Raw genomic sequence first — 15,844 nt, forward strand, 5'->3', positions numbered from 1 at the left:
AAACCTATAGTGTGTTACAAATGCCATCAACCTGGACATCTAGCAGCCAATTTCCAATCAAATAAGCCACATGTCCATATCAACTATCTTGGAGCAATGGAAGATGAAGAACATGAGGAAATGCCTGACTTTACGGAAGATGAGGACGACATTACTACTCCTTCGGATACTTTACCAGGTATGCCAACTCCACATTCTTTGTTGACAATGAAATGTTTAGTGCATGGAAAAGAAAAGATTATTTTGCATGATGATGGTAGTACACATGATTTTATTTCTGCAAAGTTAGTGAAAGAATTGAAATTACAAACTGTTCCTACACATTATCACATTAAAACAACATTCTTAGGCATAAGGTATAATGGAACACAAGAGGTGCATGATTTAGAAATTCAAATTGGTGAATATACTGAAAGAATGAATTTTCTAGTTGTACCATTACAGTCTAGTGATATTATCTTAGGTATGCCTTGGCGTCATCAGCATAATCCTGACATAGATTATTCCACCCATTCAATTAAAATTCATTTTCAAGGAAAACACATTACATTGTATGGTATGCATGCATCTAATGCTTTCCCACTGCTTACTCATACTCAAGCTAAACGTGCATTACGCAAAAGTAATAAATATTATCTAATTTGGGTGAATGAACTTCAAGTTAAAGAAAAACATATGCACCCTAGGCATAAAGAATTCATTGCACAATTTAAACATTGTTTTGCTGAAGATCTACCACCTGGATTACCTCCTTCACGTCCTGAAGACCACAAAATAGATTTAATTCTTGGTACACAACCACCTTGTAAAGCACCATATAGGCATAACCAGATAGAGCAGAAAGAAATTCAAAATCAAGTTGAGGAATTATTAAACAGAGGATTAATTAGACCTAGTAGTTCTCCATTTGGCGCACTTGTTTTGTTGGTAAAGAAGAAGAAGAATACTTATCATATGTGCATTGATTATCGTGCCCTAAATAAGATTACTATAAAGAATAGATATCCAATTCCTAGGGTAGATGATCTTATGGATAAACTACAAGGTTCTGCCATATTTAGTAAAATAGATCTTAAATCTGGTTATTATCAGGTGAGATTAGATAAATTTGACATATTCAAGACTGCATTTAGAACACAATTTGGTCATTATGAATTTCTAGTGATGCCTTTTGGATTGACTAGCGCACCTGCTACTTTAGTAGAATGATGAATTGCATATTTTTGAAATATCAACTTTGTGCTATAGTATTTTTTGATGATATCTTGGTATTCAGTAAAAATGAGAAAGAGCATTATGAACATCTGTCTTTGGTTTTCAAGTTGTTGAAAGATAATCAATTGTATGGTAATCCAGAAAAGAGTGAGTTCTTTCAACCAGAAATTGAATATTTAGGTCATATTGTGTCATCAGAAGGTATTAAGGTTGACCCTAAGAAGATAGAAGCAATATTGAACTGGCCTATACCTAAAAATGTGCATGAGTTATGTTCTTTTCTAGGTCTTTCTAGTTTTGATAGGAAGTTTGTGCGAAATTTTTCATTACTTGCTTTGGCTTTGACTAAACTTTTAAAGAAAGGTATTGTTTATCATTGGTCTAATAATCAACAGAAATCTTTTGATTTATTGAAACATGCATTAACCCACGCTCCTGTATTACAACTACCTGATTTTAATAGACCATTCTTTTTAGTAGTTACTGATGCTAGTGGATCTGGAATAGGAGCCGTACTTATGCAAGATAATCATCCCATAGCCTATTCTAGCTATAAACTGAAACCCTCCAAACTTAAATATTCCACATATGATAAAGAATTGTTAGCTATTGTACAAGCTTTAAGATAATGGAAACATTACTTAATGGGTTCTGAGTTTATGATTAAGACTGACCAACAAAGCATTAGATATCTACTTAGTCAACCTCAAATATCTGGCCGACATATCAAATGGGCAGTTTTTATTCAAAGTTTTCATCCCCTTATTCAATATCAACCAGGTAAAGAAAATGTAGTAGCTGATGCTTTAAGTAGAAGACCGACTATTCATAATATCTCTGTTATATCATTTGATTCTCTAACCCCTATGAAAGATACTTATCATCAAGACATTACTTTTCATGCTGATTGGAATAAATTAGTTGGAAACAACTGGATTCCTATTGATTCACTGTCTTACAATGATGGATTCATGTTTTATGAAAAGAGATTATGTGTTGCAGTTCCATTTAGATCTGTTGTTTTGAATGAGATTCATTGTCCTCCATATCAAGGTCATAGAGGTATCATATCTACTTTACGTACATTGACTGAAGATTTTTATTGGCCACATATGGACATCGATGTATCTAACTTTGTTTCTGAATGTTTGGTTTGTCAAAGAGTTAAGAGACATCATGGTAAACAATATGGATTACTTATGCCTTTATCTATTCCATCAAGACCATGGGAACAGATTTCTATGGATTTTATTACTGGTTTACCTAATACTAAAGCTAACCATGATATGATTTGGACTATAGTAGGCAAGTTTAGTAAACAAGCATATTTCATTCCATGCAAGAAAACTTTAACAGCATCTCAGGCAGCACAATTATTTTTGAAAATTGTTTTCACTAATCATGGATTACCAAAAGTTATTATTTTTTACCGTGATTCTAGATTTTGTAATAACTTTTGGATTACTTTGTTTGCTAACCTAGGAACAAAGATTGATTTCTCATCTGCATTTCATCTTGAAACTGATGGACAAACAGAAGCCACTAACAATACTATTTTAGATCTTTTACGTGCTTACACTATTTCTAAACCATAGACATGGGACACACATTTACATTTACTGCAATTTGCATATAACAATACACCACACACAGCTACAAAGAAAGCACCGTTTGAAGTGATTTATGGTTATAGATTGTCTATACATGTTGCATCTTTATCAAATAGAATTCAGAGTGCTGATGATATTGCTAATATGCACGCTACTATTTTTTATGAGGTTAAAGACATGATTGCCAAAGCCCAGCAATCATATACAAAACAAGCCAATAAGAAAAGACAGGTCATGAATTTCAAAGTTGACGACTATGTTTGGTTGAGAATAGAAAAACGTAGATTACAAAGTGTAGATAAACACCTAGTTGTGAAATTAGCACCTAGATTCTATGGACCATTTAAGATCATTCACAAAATAAATGACAATGCATTCAAGTTGGAACTACCACCTCACTGGAAAATTCACAACACATTTCCCATTAGTTTATTACGACCCTTTAGAGGCCAATTACCTGTACACCCTGTTTATGAAAACCCACCTTTGTTAGATGAAGAGACTGAAATACTTGAACCTGAAGCTATCATAGATGTTGACTTTATGACCACTAGAACTGGCCGTAGATATTCTAGATATTTGGTCAAGTTTAAAAACCATCCTGTTGAGGAAGCCCAATGGATGTACGCTAGAGACTTAAATGCTTTCCCCACTCTATTAGCTCCACATTGAGCTCAATTGAGGACAATTGCTATCCCACCCCAGGGGTATGATGTCAGGAGGCATATTTCATGGTGGATTCCGTGCCACAGTGGATTCCGTGAGGTTTTACGGTGGATTCCGTAAACTTTGTTGACCGGGGCTCATACACAAAGTGGATTGTTTGTGCGAGAAGTTGATGGGGACTCCTATCCTTTTCAGGCATTTCATTAATTTAGTGTGTACATGGGTGATTCCATAGCGGGTGATTCTGAAAAATACATATTAAGTTAATAAACGTTTATGAGTTTAGAGTGCGCACTCGTGATAAATTAAGATTAGGATTGATTTCTAACCAGTTGATTTATTTATGTAGCTGAAGATTGCTAGGTATTCACTTTTGTCGGTTTAATTGTATTATTTTACTAACGATTGTGAATGCTTCAGTTGATGTGTAGAGATAGCAGCAGTGGCGGAGGAAAGCATTGGAGGATAGCGTGTATTCGAGTTATCACTTATATTTTGATGGGCGCATACCTTAGGCATGGTGCCTATATTTTATCGTGCCTATTTATTAAGGCATTGGATATTTATTTATTATTTTGTATGCGCATGGACGCATGATTATGATATTTGTATTTGGACATTGTATTGGGTATGCCTGACTCTTTGGGCGCCCGCCCATTAGCTTTATTTTTATCTTGTGCTAAAGCAAACTCAAAAGCCAAAAGTGTGCTATTTTGTAATTTGGGCTATTATTTGAGCTTGAAGATGATTAATACATAAAATACATGCTTTGTGGAGCTCTCACACAAGGCATGGGGGGAGATTGCACCCAATTGGTCTCTTGTTCATGTCGTGCATGCTTTCTACCTTGAGTTTTGTGCAAAAGGAAGCTGCCTTTGCATGTTAAACATAATGTGGTAGGTAATTAGATAACTAAGCAACCCGAGGAAAGTGCGGTGGATGTGACTTGGGTCCATCCTACGAAAGCGTGGTCCCAGTTTGCTGCGAACTTTTCACAAAAGACATGATAACAAAACTGTAAAGACCTAGAGTCAGCAGAGTTAGAATCCCGATTTATGCTGTTTTAGGGGAGCGGAATGGGACTATGCCTTATGGGCAGAGAGATTGAGCTTCGCATCCCTCTCGTTTCCCATTCTCCATGAACCAAGTGCAACATAAATCCGCTTCAACTCTGTTGTTCCTAAGCAAAGTGGTTCTTTCGGAGTTCGACGCTAGCTATTGCCTAGAGACTTGGCTGGTAGGAAAGAAATCCTGACTTCAGGTATGAGTTGAAACAAAGTAAAAAAATGTGTCTAAGAAGTTAAAACTTGTTGATTTGCCATAACTATTGGATAAGAAAAAATACGTAGAGCAAGATTCTTGACAACCAAATCTCAAGGATCTCAAGAAAATCGGGCAAAATTTCACTATAAAAACTTTGAGAGAGTTTAAAATTGGTTATGGGTTTTTTCTTACTCATGAGGAGAAGCAATGTTTTGTGGAAATGCTATCAAAGCATTTAAGATAGTGGGAACGGTCAGATACTTCTGCTTCGGGGCAGACTCGGGAAGACCTAGATCACAAACCTTGTGACATTCCTTGTGAGTGCCAAGTGGCGCTTTCTAGACTCCCCTCCCGATGGGCTGCTAAGACGTGTCCCACAAGCGGACACATTACACACCCAACCACAGGCGTCCAATCATCAAGATTGAAGCCTCCCACTTTTCTCGATGGGTTTGCTTAGTTTTCTAATTAACAAAGCATACTACCACATTGTTTGGACATATAAAATTAGCTTCCTTTTATTACTATGTTAAATTGGGTTTGTTAAACTCTATCTTTAGCACATAACAAACAACTCAAAAATCGGATACTTTATTTCACCATCACTTTGCAGAGTGATACAAAACCGTCTCTCTGCAGTAGAAAGACACTGTCCAGCCTAGGATAGGACCTTCCAATCCCTCGGGATTGGGCTATATGTGATCGCACTCCATCCGCAATCAACAGGGAATTTACTGGCTCAGAGCCCCTCTAAGCTTCCCTAAGCCTTCGGAGCTGTCCTACATAACAGGGGCACTTACCACTCGGCCCTTTGCCCTCTCAGGTGCTCGAGTGATCAAAATAAAAAGCACCTACCTCCTTCAAGAGTGTAGTACCCCCACCTGCAGGTGAGTTTTTACACACTTTGCAAAATGTAAGGGAGCATTGGGTTGGGGAGCCCAATGTCCCGAACCACCATAATCCATAGCTCGTCCCCAGTTGTGCAAGACAAGAATCATAAGAGCCATAACTCATCATTCACAAATCCAAAAGCAATCATAACCATAAGACATTTTAACACAGTCATCAATGTGATGCATAGAATCCATCTCCTTTATCAATTTTCGTGTTCCTTCCTAAAAAGCACTTGATAATACTAACATGCTTTTACAAGTCTAACTAATCGTGATCCTTTTCTTATGTTCTAACCCGATTATCTCCTTTTGGCCATCCATCATGATTACAGTTTATAGCCGCAACCTCGGTTTGTTGTGGGATGGCTGGTTCTTCCGTTTGAATGGGTTTGGGGTTAACTTCCGCTTGTGCTTCAACATCATATTGAGTTATGTCAGCAATAGCGGTGACTAATTCCTCATGTTGGGGAGCTCTTTGAGCATGACCTTGCTCAGCATTTGGACGTCTCTTAAGAGCCATGGAAGAAGGTTGATGGGTTCGGGTAGCGCTTCCGCGTAAGAGTGGAGAGAGAGAGAGAGAGAGAGGTTGATTGTAGCAGAGCTTCGTCGTGTCAATTAGCAGTAGAGAGACTTCTACATGGATCCTTGTGTATCTGTGTGTTCATGACGTGACGCTCTACCCCTGTTTATGTAGTAATCGAGGGGGGTAAAAAGAGAACATTTTCTTTTTAGTATTTTTGATGACATCATCGATGACAAAGAGAGAACACTTTCTTTTAGTGCTTAGCTTTAAAGCTTATGCTTTTTTTCACTATTTTCATTTTTTTCTTCCCTGCAATTTGTTTGAATCATGACTTCGTCGTATGAACTCCAAATATAGCCATCCAAGTACTCAAAACAATTGGAGCGCATCTGTTTGACAAGTTAACATGGGTAGAATTACAAAAATCCATAAAAAATAGACAAAAATGATACTTTTTGTAAATCACATTATTTTTATCCATCTTTTGTCTCTTAGACGACTTATTCCCTTCAAAGTAAGTCACAGTATATATTTGGATCCATCTAACGTGGGAATTAAGTCATCTAAACATGATACTAGAGATTCCAGACTATTCTAGTCAACCAGTCCTGCTTCTTGTAAATCCTATAGAGATGCTGCAGTTTTTTTTCCATGTGTGGATGTGCAACATAAATCAATTTTCTTTGAAATGTATACACACATTATTTATTAAAATAAACTAAGTAATGGGGACATTACATTCTCCTCTCCTTAAAGAAATCGAGATATCCTCATCTCGAGAGAAATTGGGGGTATTCTTTCATAAGGGTTGCCGCATCGACCCATGTGGCATCCTCTTCAGGATAATCCTTCCATTATACTAGGTATTCTCTTAGGATTCGACTTCTTAGAGGTTTCTCCCTTGTATCTAGAATCTTCTCGGGTTGCATTTCTAGAATTCCTTGGGCATGCATAACTCTTTGTTCGTCATTAAGCACATGATCGGGGTTTGGTACATAAGGTTTCAATAGGCTTACATGAAATACATTGTGAATCTTGAGATGGGATGGAAATTTAAGCTTGTAGGCTTGCCTTCCCATTACTTTGATTACTTCATATGGTCCACAATACCTTGATTACTTTGATTATTTAATATGGTCCACAATACCTTGGACTAAGCTTTTTGCATTTCCCCAAGGATAATGAGCTCTTTTCGGCTCTTACCCTTAGAAACACCATGTCACTTTCCTTGAATGTTCTTATGGATCTTTCAAGATGAAAGGGAAGTGGAACCCAGGAGGAAGAAGCTTGGCAGTGAGAGCTATGGCAGATGGAGAGCAAGAGCCGAGAGAGAGAGAGAGAGAGAGAGAGAGAGGAGAGAGAGAGAGAGAGAGAGAGAGAGAGAGAGAGAGAGAGAGAGAGAGAGTTAAAAGTGGAAACTCCAACAATCACAATGTGTGGTTGGGCCTTCCTTTATTCAAACTGTCACTAAAAGAATAAAGAATAAGTGACTGTGATAGGCACCCTGACAGCAACCCTCCCACGGCAGGAAATAAACATGAAACCAAGGTAGAAGCATGCAAAATCTATGCACATGGCTGAGCCATTAATCTCAAAACTGAAAAGAAACCATAAATCTTCCTTTTAATAATGAACTGATTCGTTATCTTCATCATCTTCATCCATATCTTCAACCATTATACAAGAACAAAAGGGAAAAGAAGAATTTCTGCACAAAAGACAGAGGAGAGAGGAGAGAGAACAACTTTTTGCACCACCAAAAAGGAGAATGTGCCATCGGACAAGAGAGAGGAAGGGAAAGAGGCACATAACCATTCGTGCACTCCACCCCACCTCTTCCCCAAAAAGCACACCCCTTCGTATTTTTATTATTTCTTTGAAACTTTGATACATTTGATATTATAAGACCTTTGGCCTTTAATTTTGAGTATTCAGACCCTTCACAAATGCATGCACGTAACACTTTTGTGTATACCATTTATTTATTATGGTGGATGTGGATGTGGATGTGGCCCCCTCATATAGGTGTGTATTTTAGTGATTTTGTAACAATGTAGTATTATTCTCTTGACAAAAAATGAAAATATGATGCATGCTTGGATTCTTTTGTGCCTTGTTTTTATGCTTCTTTGAGTGTCATCATATTCCTCCCACACTGAAATGTGAAGCGTCCTCGCGAACCTCATTAAAGAAGAACCACTGTCTATCACAAACAACTTCCAAAATTGTTAGTAAAACAACTTCGATCATAAGGATGAGGCCTAGCCATGGTAGGGTATGGGACTCCAAATCCACGACCACCAGAGTAAGGGAACTCCTGCCTCAAATACTCCCACACTGAAAAGTTTTACTAGTCTTCAAAGGATAGGGTTTTGTCTTCAACAAGGAATCTCAAGAACAACTTCTTTGCCCAATGTAGAAAGGAAGAAGACTCCATCATGTAGCTCCATAGGCACTTGAGGGAACACCATTTGATTGTAACCACATCTTTATGTATCTTCGGATGTAGGGTTTTATTAGCATTGATAGCTAGGAAGAAAACCCCATTAGAGATTTACCTTAGGTTGTGTAACTTGAGTGAGGCTTTAACTTTTGTGTTGTTAAAGGTTGTTGTTAGATGATATTAGAATTATTTAAGCTATGAGACCCTTAACAATAGGATGATGGGTCTAAGAGGGTATCATAGGAGAAAGGGAAGGGAAGATGATGTGTGTCTCTTAAAGGAGAGGAAGATAGCCATGGGGAGGAAGATATTGGCAAGGATGGAGAGGTGAAGAGTAGGGAAAGGCCACCATAAAGGAGGATGAAGATGGTGCCATGGTGGAGAGAGATGGTGTGGTATTGCTAAGGCTAAGGGAGGGGGATGAAGGGAATATGAAAGGACATGGAGGTACTTTCAAGGGGTCTCAAAGGGATTGAACTTAGAGATTCATTTGAGAGGCAATATAGAATAGGACCATGGATTTGTTTTGTTTTTTTAAAAGTGTTTTAGTAAATTAAATATGTTATTTATTTATTTTTTATTAAAAGTTAAGGGTTAGGGTATTTGGTACTTCATTAGGGTTGAGGGAAAAGAAGATACGATGGGATTTGTTTGCAGCCTCGACGCCTTGCCAAGGAGCATCCTCTTCCTTCGTATCCTCTACCTCCGCAAGACCACAACGCGATGATGGCGCCTTGTACTTCCTGGTGGTCAAGGGCGTTCTCTCTCTCTCTCTCCATCTCTCTCTCCTTTGATATTCCTCAATCCAGCCCCTGCATCAGTGGTCCGTCACCATGTCCCGCAACACCTCAGACATCGCCCACATGCCCTCTGTCACCTCTAGAGGCTGCACGTCTAAGCTGCCCACTATTGTCCCGCGACTTGGCAATGCTTCCATTTTTTTTTTTTTCGTAAAGGCAATGCTTCCGTCTCTCTCTCTCTCTCCATCTCTCTCTCTCTCAGCATCCCTCATCCTGGTATGCCTGTCTCTGTGATCTCTCTCTATGCTCAGGTTTATCGGAAAGCTTCAATTTGCCAGTGGTCTCGTCCTTAACAATGCGGTATGATGGCGGTGTGGAAGGAAAGAAGGTGAATCTGGCAGTGACAGAGGAGGAGACTACCCCCATGGTAGAGAGAGAGGGAAGAGGAGGAGGAGAACCCGCAATGGGTCCTCTGAAGGCACACTGGGTGTTAGACAAGCCACATCTTTCTCTCTCTCTCATTCATCATTTTCTCCAGATCTTGCGTTCTTTTATTAAGTCTGTCTTCTTCACCACATTCTTCTGAATTGCTTTCTTCCAACCCACTCATCTCAGCCAGGATTGTTAAAATCCGGGAATTCGGGCTCTGCAGCCTGCGCTTATGCTAATCTTTGTGTAATGTGCAGTCTGAATATGGACCTTGTCAAAACGCAGGCTGTCTTGTAAAGCGCCGCCATCTGATTCAAAATCGCATTCTTGTGCTTTCTATTTAACTCCATACAACGTCAGCTGCTGCTCTGTTATACCAGGAAAAGAGGCTCCTTTGGAGTAGTCGTGTAGGAGGATGGGAACCTTGTCCATGGCTCCCTGGTTGTCCATGTTGGTTCTGGTTGCTAGGTTGTTTGTGCAATTCAACATGCAGGTCATCGCTGCCATTGGCCGAATTTATCTTGGATTGGGAGGGTGCACTAGTCTCTTGAGCATGGTAAGGAAGTTTAGGGGAAAAGGAAGAAGCTGTGAGTAGCTTCTTCTTATTCTTCTTCTTCTAGTTGATGAATTTGTTTCCTTTGATTTCTATCTCTCTGCCTCTTCCACCTTAGAATCTAAGCCTTGTGATCCTTGGCTCCTATTCCTCACAATCTGAGTCGTCGTCATTTTCTCAAAACAGAACCGATTTACCAGATGCATTGTAGTGAGTGGACATAGTAGCACAACCCTCACTGTCACTTATCTTCTTCCACTTCTTCTTCTACCTTTGTCCATTTTTGCAATGGTATATGCATGCTTGGAGCAGGGGTTGGAGAAAAATGCTGGATGGGAAAGCTGTCCTTGTCTTCTTCTCCTTTTCCTTGGTCCTCCCCATTGTATTTGCATTTTCCATCACCAGATGATTTTCCCCCTATTGTAGTTGTTGAGATCAGCTTCTTCCCCGACTGCGCACCAAAATGACAGCAACCCTCCCACGGCAGGAAATAAACATGAAACCAAGGTAGAAGCATGCAAAATCTATGCACATGGCTGAGCCATTAATCTCAAAACTGAAAAGAAACCATAAATCTTCCTTTTAATAATGAACTGATTCGTTATCTTCATCATCTTCATCCATATCTTCAACCATTATACAAGAACAAAAGGGAAAAGAAGAATTTCTGCACAAAAGACAGAGGAGAGAGGAGAGAGAACAACTTTTTGCACCACCAAAAAGGAGAATGTGCCATCGGACAAGAGAGAGGAAGGGAAAGAGGCACATAACCATTCGTGCACTCCACCCCACCTCTTCCCCAAAAAGCACACCCCTTCGTATTTTTATTATTTCTTTGAAACTTTGATACATTTGATATTATAAGACCTTTGGCCTTTAATTTTGAGTATTCAGACCCTTCACAAATGCATGCACGTAACACTTTTGTGTATACCATTTATTTATTATGGTGGATGTGGATGTGGATGTGGCCCCCTCATATAGGTGTGTATTTTAGTGATTTTGTAACAATGTAGTATTATTCTCTTGACAAAAAATGAAAATATGATGCATGCTTGGATTCTTTTGTGCCTTGTTTTTATGCTTCTTTGAGTGTCATCACACCCACCACCTGCAGTGTGCAGTGGCGGGTATTGTCAGTGTAGTAATACACGAGCGACTAGGCGGAGGCACCTTTACCCCCAACAACCTCCCACTTAAAGGCAAATCTGCCCCTCTGAGAGAGAAAAAGAAAAGACAGTATAACATGTACAACAGGATGAGGAAAAAGACGTCATCTCATCCAATGCCCATCAATCTCCTGAGGAAGGCAAAGCGCTGGGTAGTGAGGCTTTTCGTGAGCAAGTCTGCAGGATTCTACTCAGTCGAAATCTTGACAAGGTCAACAAACTTGTCCTCAATGACCTCGCAAATGAAGTGATACCTTACCTCAATATGTTTTGTCTTCGCATGGAAGACCGGATTCTTGGCCAACTGAATGGCACTCATAGAATCCGAATGTAGTGTAGGCATAGCATCTATCATACCAAGGTCTGCAATCAAACAGCCTAACTAGATAGCCTCCTTACAAGCCTCTGTGGCTGCAATATACTCGGCCTCTGTAGTAGAAAGAGCCGTACACTTCTGTGCACTGGACATCCAAGAGATAACCCCTCCAGCATAAGTGAACACATAGCCAGAAGTGGACTTTCTACTAGCTGCATGTCCGGCATAATCAGAGTCAGTGTACCACGCGACTCCTGTATCCTGGCTACCATAGCAAAGGCACATATTTGTTGTGCCCTTCATGTACCTCATGATACCCTTTACGGCATCCCAATATTTCTTGCCAGGTGTAGCCATATAGCGTGCCACAACCCCAACTGCAAAAGCTATATCTGGACGGGTGGCTATCATGGCATACATAAGACTGCCCACAATTGATGCATAGGGAATCTTGGCCATCTCGGCCCTTTGCTCATCTGTCTGCGGACAATCGGTCTATGAAACCTTCACATGAGAAGGTAATGGACAACCAATAGGCTTAACATCCTACATGTAGAAGTTCTCAAGGACTTTATGAATGTCCCTCTAGGACAGATAGAGTAGTCCCTAAGATCAATTGTGTGTAATATGCATACCAAGTATATGAGAGGCCTATCCCAAATCTTTCATCTCAAAGCTCTTCTTGAGCTGAGCCTTAAGAGCATCTAGCTCCTCATGAGTTGTCCCTGCTAAAAGCATGTCATCCACATAGAGTATCAAAATTAGTAAAGAACCGTCATTGGCTTTCTTCGTGTACAAGCACAGATCCATAGCATTGCGGCTGTAGCCTTGTGACTTCATGAATGCATCAAACTTATGGTACCATTCTCTAGGTGCATGCTTCAAGCCATATAGACTCTTCTTTAGCTTGCACACTAGGTGTTCCCTGTCAAGGTCTGGAAAGCCCTTAGGCTGCTCCATGTAAATCTCATCATGCAAGTCCCCATGTAGAAAAGCCATCTTAACATCCATCTGGTACAAGTCTAGGTCAAGCTGTGCAACCAAGGCCAAGACTAAGTGTAGGGTGGTCATCTTGACCATAGGAGAAAAGACTTCATCAAAGTCAACACCATGCTCCTGCTTAAAACCCTTAGCACCCAATTGAGCCTTATATACCAGCTTGGGGTGTCCATGGGTACTTTTCAACTTGTACACCCACTTGCATGGCAAAGCCTTCTTACCCTGAGGCAAGGAAACCAAATCCTAAGTCTGATTCTTATGTAATGAGTCAAGCTCAAACTGTATAGTCCTCTCCCAAGAGTGACAATCACCCCTGCGCATAGCCTCATCATAAGTGAAAGGCTCTTCTGCATCTAACCAATACATAATCCATAGAGGGAGCAAAACGGTCAGGAGGTTGTCTATCTCTAGTAGAATGCCTCAATCCAAGCTCTCATGTCTGACCAACATCTTGTCTAACATCAGCATGTTTAGCATTTGGGCCATGAGCATTACATGATGCTACTTGCTGTCTAACTGGCCATGGAGCACGGGCTAAACGGGAGCAGGTGGCTCCTTCTGAAAGATAACTCTGTGTACCTCAACCACTTTCTCAGGCTGCATATGCATTTTGTCCTCATGAAAGATGACATCATGGCTGCAGATCACTTTCCACGCCTATGGATTCCATAGACAATAACCCATCTCTCCTGCATCTCCATAGCCAATGAAAATGCATTTGACACTTTTAGGATCCAGCTTATTGCATTTGTCCTTGGGCACATGGCAGAATGCCTAGCATCCAAAGACACACAAATGATCATAAGAGGGGGGCTTGCTTGCCTATACCTCCTTTGCAACCTGAAAATCAATGCCACTGCTAGGCAACCTGTTAATGAGATGCACTGTACTAGTAACTGCCTCAGCCCAAAAGTGCTACTGTAAGCCAGCCTGGCTAAGCATGCTACGGACCCTTTCTTGAATGGTCCTATTCATGTGTTTAGCCATACCATTCTAGGGAGGGGTGTAAGGGGTGGTCAATTGACACTTAATACCTCGCTCATCACAAAATTGCTCACTTTGACCTTAGGCATTTTAGCCTTTTTCCAGACTTGTTCTCTGTCAATGCAAGCCAATGGTGAAATGTTTCTAAGACATTAGATTTTCTCTTTATGGGATAAGCCCAAACCTTACGTGAGTAATCATCTATGAAAGTAACAAAGTATTTTGCCCCGCCAAGTGATTGACAAGGCATGGGCCCACATACATCTGAGTGCACAAGAGCCAAGGGCCCACCCATTCATTTCTTACCAGACTTTTTATGCGTATTTCTAGTCTGCCTATCATACAAACAATGATCACAAGAATCAAAATGTGAAGAGTCAAAAGGCGGAAGATATTGCAAAGCACAGAGCAGTTTCATTCCTTTAAGAGACATATGCCCCAAACGAGCATGCCAAAGGGATACATGGAAAATAGAACCCACAGACAAAACATGATCCAATGTAGCTCCAAATACAAGTAAGGGATAGAGGCTGCCAGACTTGGCACCTCTTGCAAGTATAAGCCTGCCACAAGTAATCTTCCATGCAGAGTCTCCAAAAGACACAAAATACCCTGCATCATCAAACTGTCTAGTTGACATAAGGCTGCAAGTCAACGCAGGTACATGGTGTACATCATGCAAAGCAAAAGAACTACCAGATGGAAATTACAGCCTAACATATCCAATGCCCACAATGTCAAGAGACCTGTCATCACCAAGGCACACAGAACTAGACATGGTACGATAGGTATGAAACCAATCTCGATAGGGTGTCACATGAAAGGACGCACCTGAATCCAAGAGCCAGCACTGCGCATACATGGAATGTATCTTAGAAGTATGTAAGGCATCACATGAAGAAGCTATAAGTATGTAATCATCATCTGAATCAATGACCTGCATGACATTAACCTCTTCTATCTTCACACTAGACTTTCCAGGTACAATCCTGCGCTCATAAGACTTTTCCTACACTTTTTCTTTTCCCTTTTCCTTGCACTTATCATCATACATTTTATGGTATTGTGGCCTAATATGTCCTGCTTTCCCACAATAATGACATGTAAGATCAGACTTGCATCCACGGGACTTACTGCGACCACATGACTTGGACCTGGACTTCTAAGAGTCCCTACCCTTATGATCATTATCATGCCTGCCATTTCTGCCACCTCTAACGGTCAATGCATGTGAAGAGTGGGAAGCATCATTGTTTCTCCTATTGATTTTCTCGGTCAATAAAGCACTCTCAACATCTTTGATTGTCAGCCCATCAAGTTTGTTCGTGCATATGGAAGTACAAAATACATCCCATGATTCAGGTAAGGTGCCAAGCAGAAACAACGGGTGCAAGTTTTCTTTGAACTCAATACCCTGTGACAACAAACTCTTCATGATAGCATGAAACTAATTGAAATGAGATAAAAGGGAGGTCCCCTCCTTCATGCGAAGGTCCATTAATTGCTTCAGCCAATACATCTGTGACACAGGACTCTACTGCGCATAGAGTTCCTGAATCTTCTCCCATAAATCCCATGATTCAGGTAAGGTGCCAAGCAGAAACAACGGGTGCAAGTTTTCTTTGAACTCAATACCCTGTGACAACAAACTCTTCATGATAGCATGAAACTAATTGAAATGAGATGAAAGGGAGGTCCCCTCCTTCATGCGAAGGTCCATTAATTGCTTCAGCCAATACATCTGACACAGGACTCTACTGCGCATAGAGTTCCTAAATCTTCTCCCATAAATCCCATGATTCAGGTAAGGTACCAAGCAGAAACAACGGGTGCAAGTTTTATTTGAACTCAATACCCTGTGACAACAAACTCTTCATGATAGCATGAAACTAATTGAAATGAGATGAAAGGGAGGTCCCCTCCTTCATGCGAAGGTCCATTAATTGCTTCAGCCAATACATCTGTGACACAGGACTCTACTGCGCATAGAGTTCCTGAATCTTCTCCCATAAATCCCATGCACTTTGATTCTCATCTTCAA

The sequence above is a fragment of the Lygodium microphyllum genome, chromosome 25 (assembly GCF_053477565.2).
Source record: "Lygodium microphyllum isolate KBCC chromosome 25, Lygodium_microphyllum_v1.1.10, whole genome shotgun sequence".
Classification (NCBI taxonomy): domain Eukaryota; kingdom Viridiplantae; phylum Streptophyta; class Polypodiopsida; order Schizaeales; family Lygodiaceae; genus Lygodium; species Lygodium microphyllum.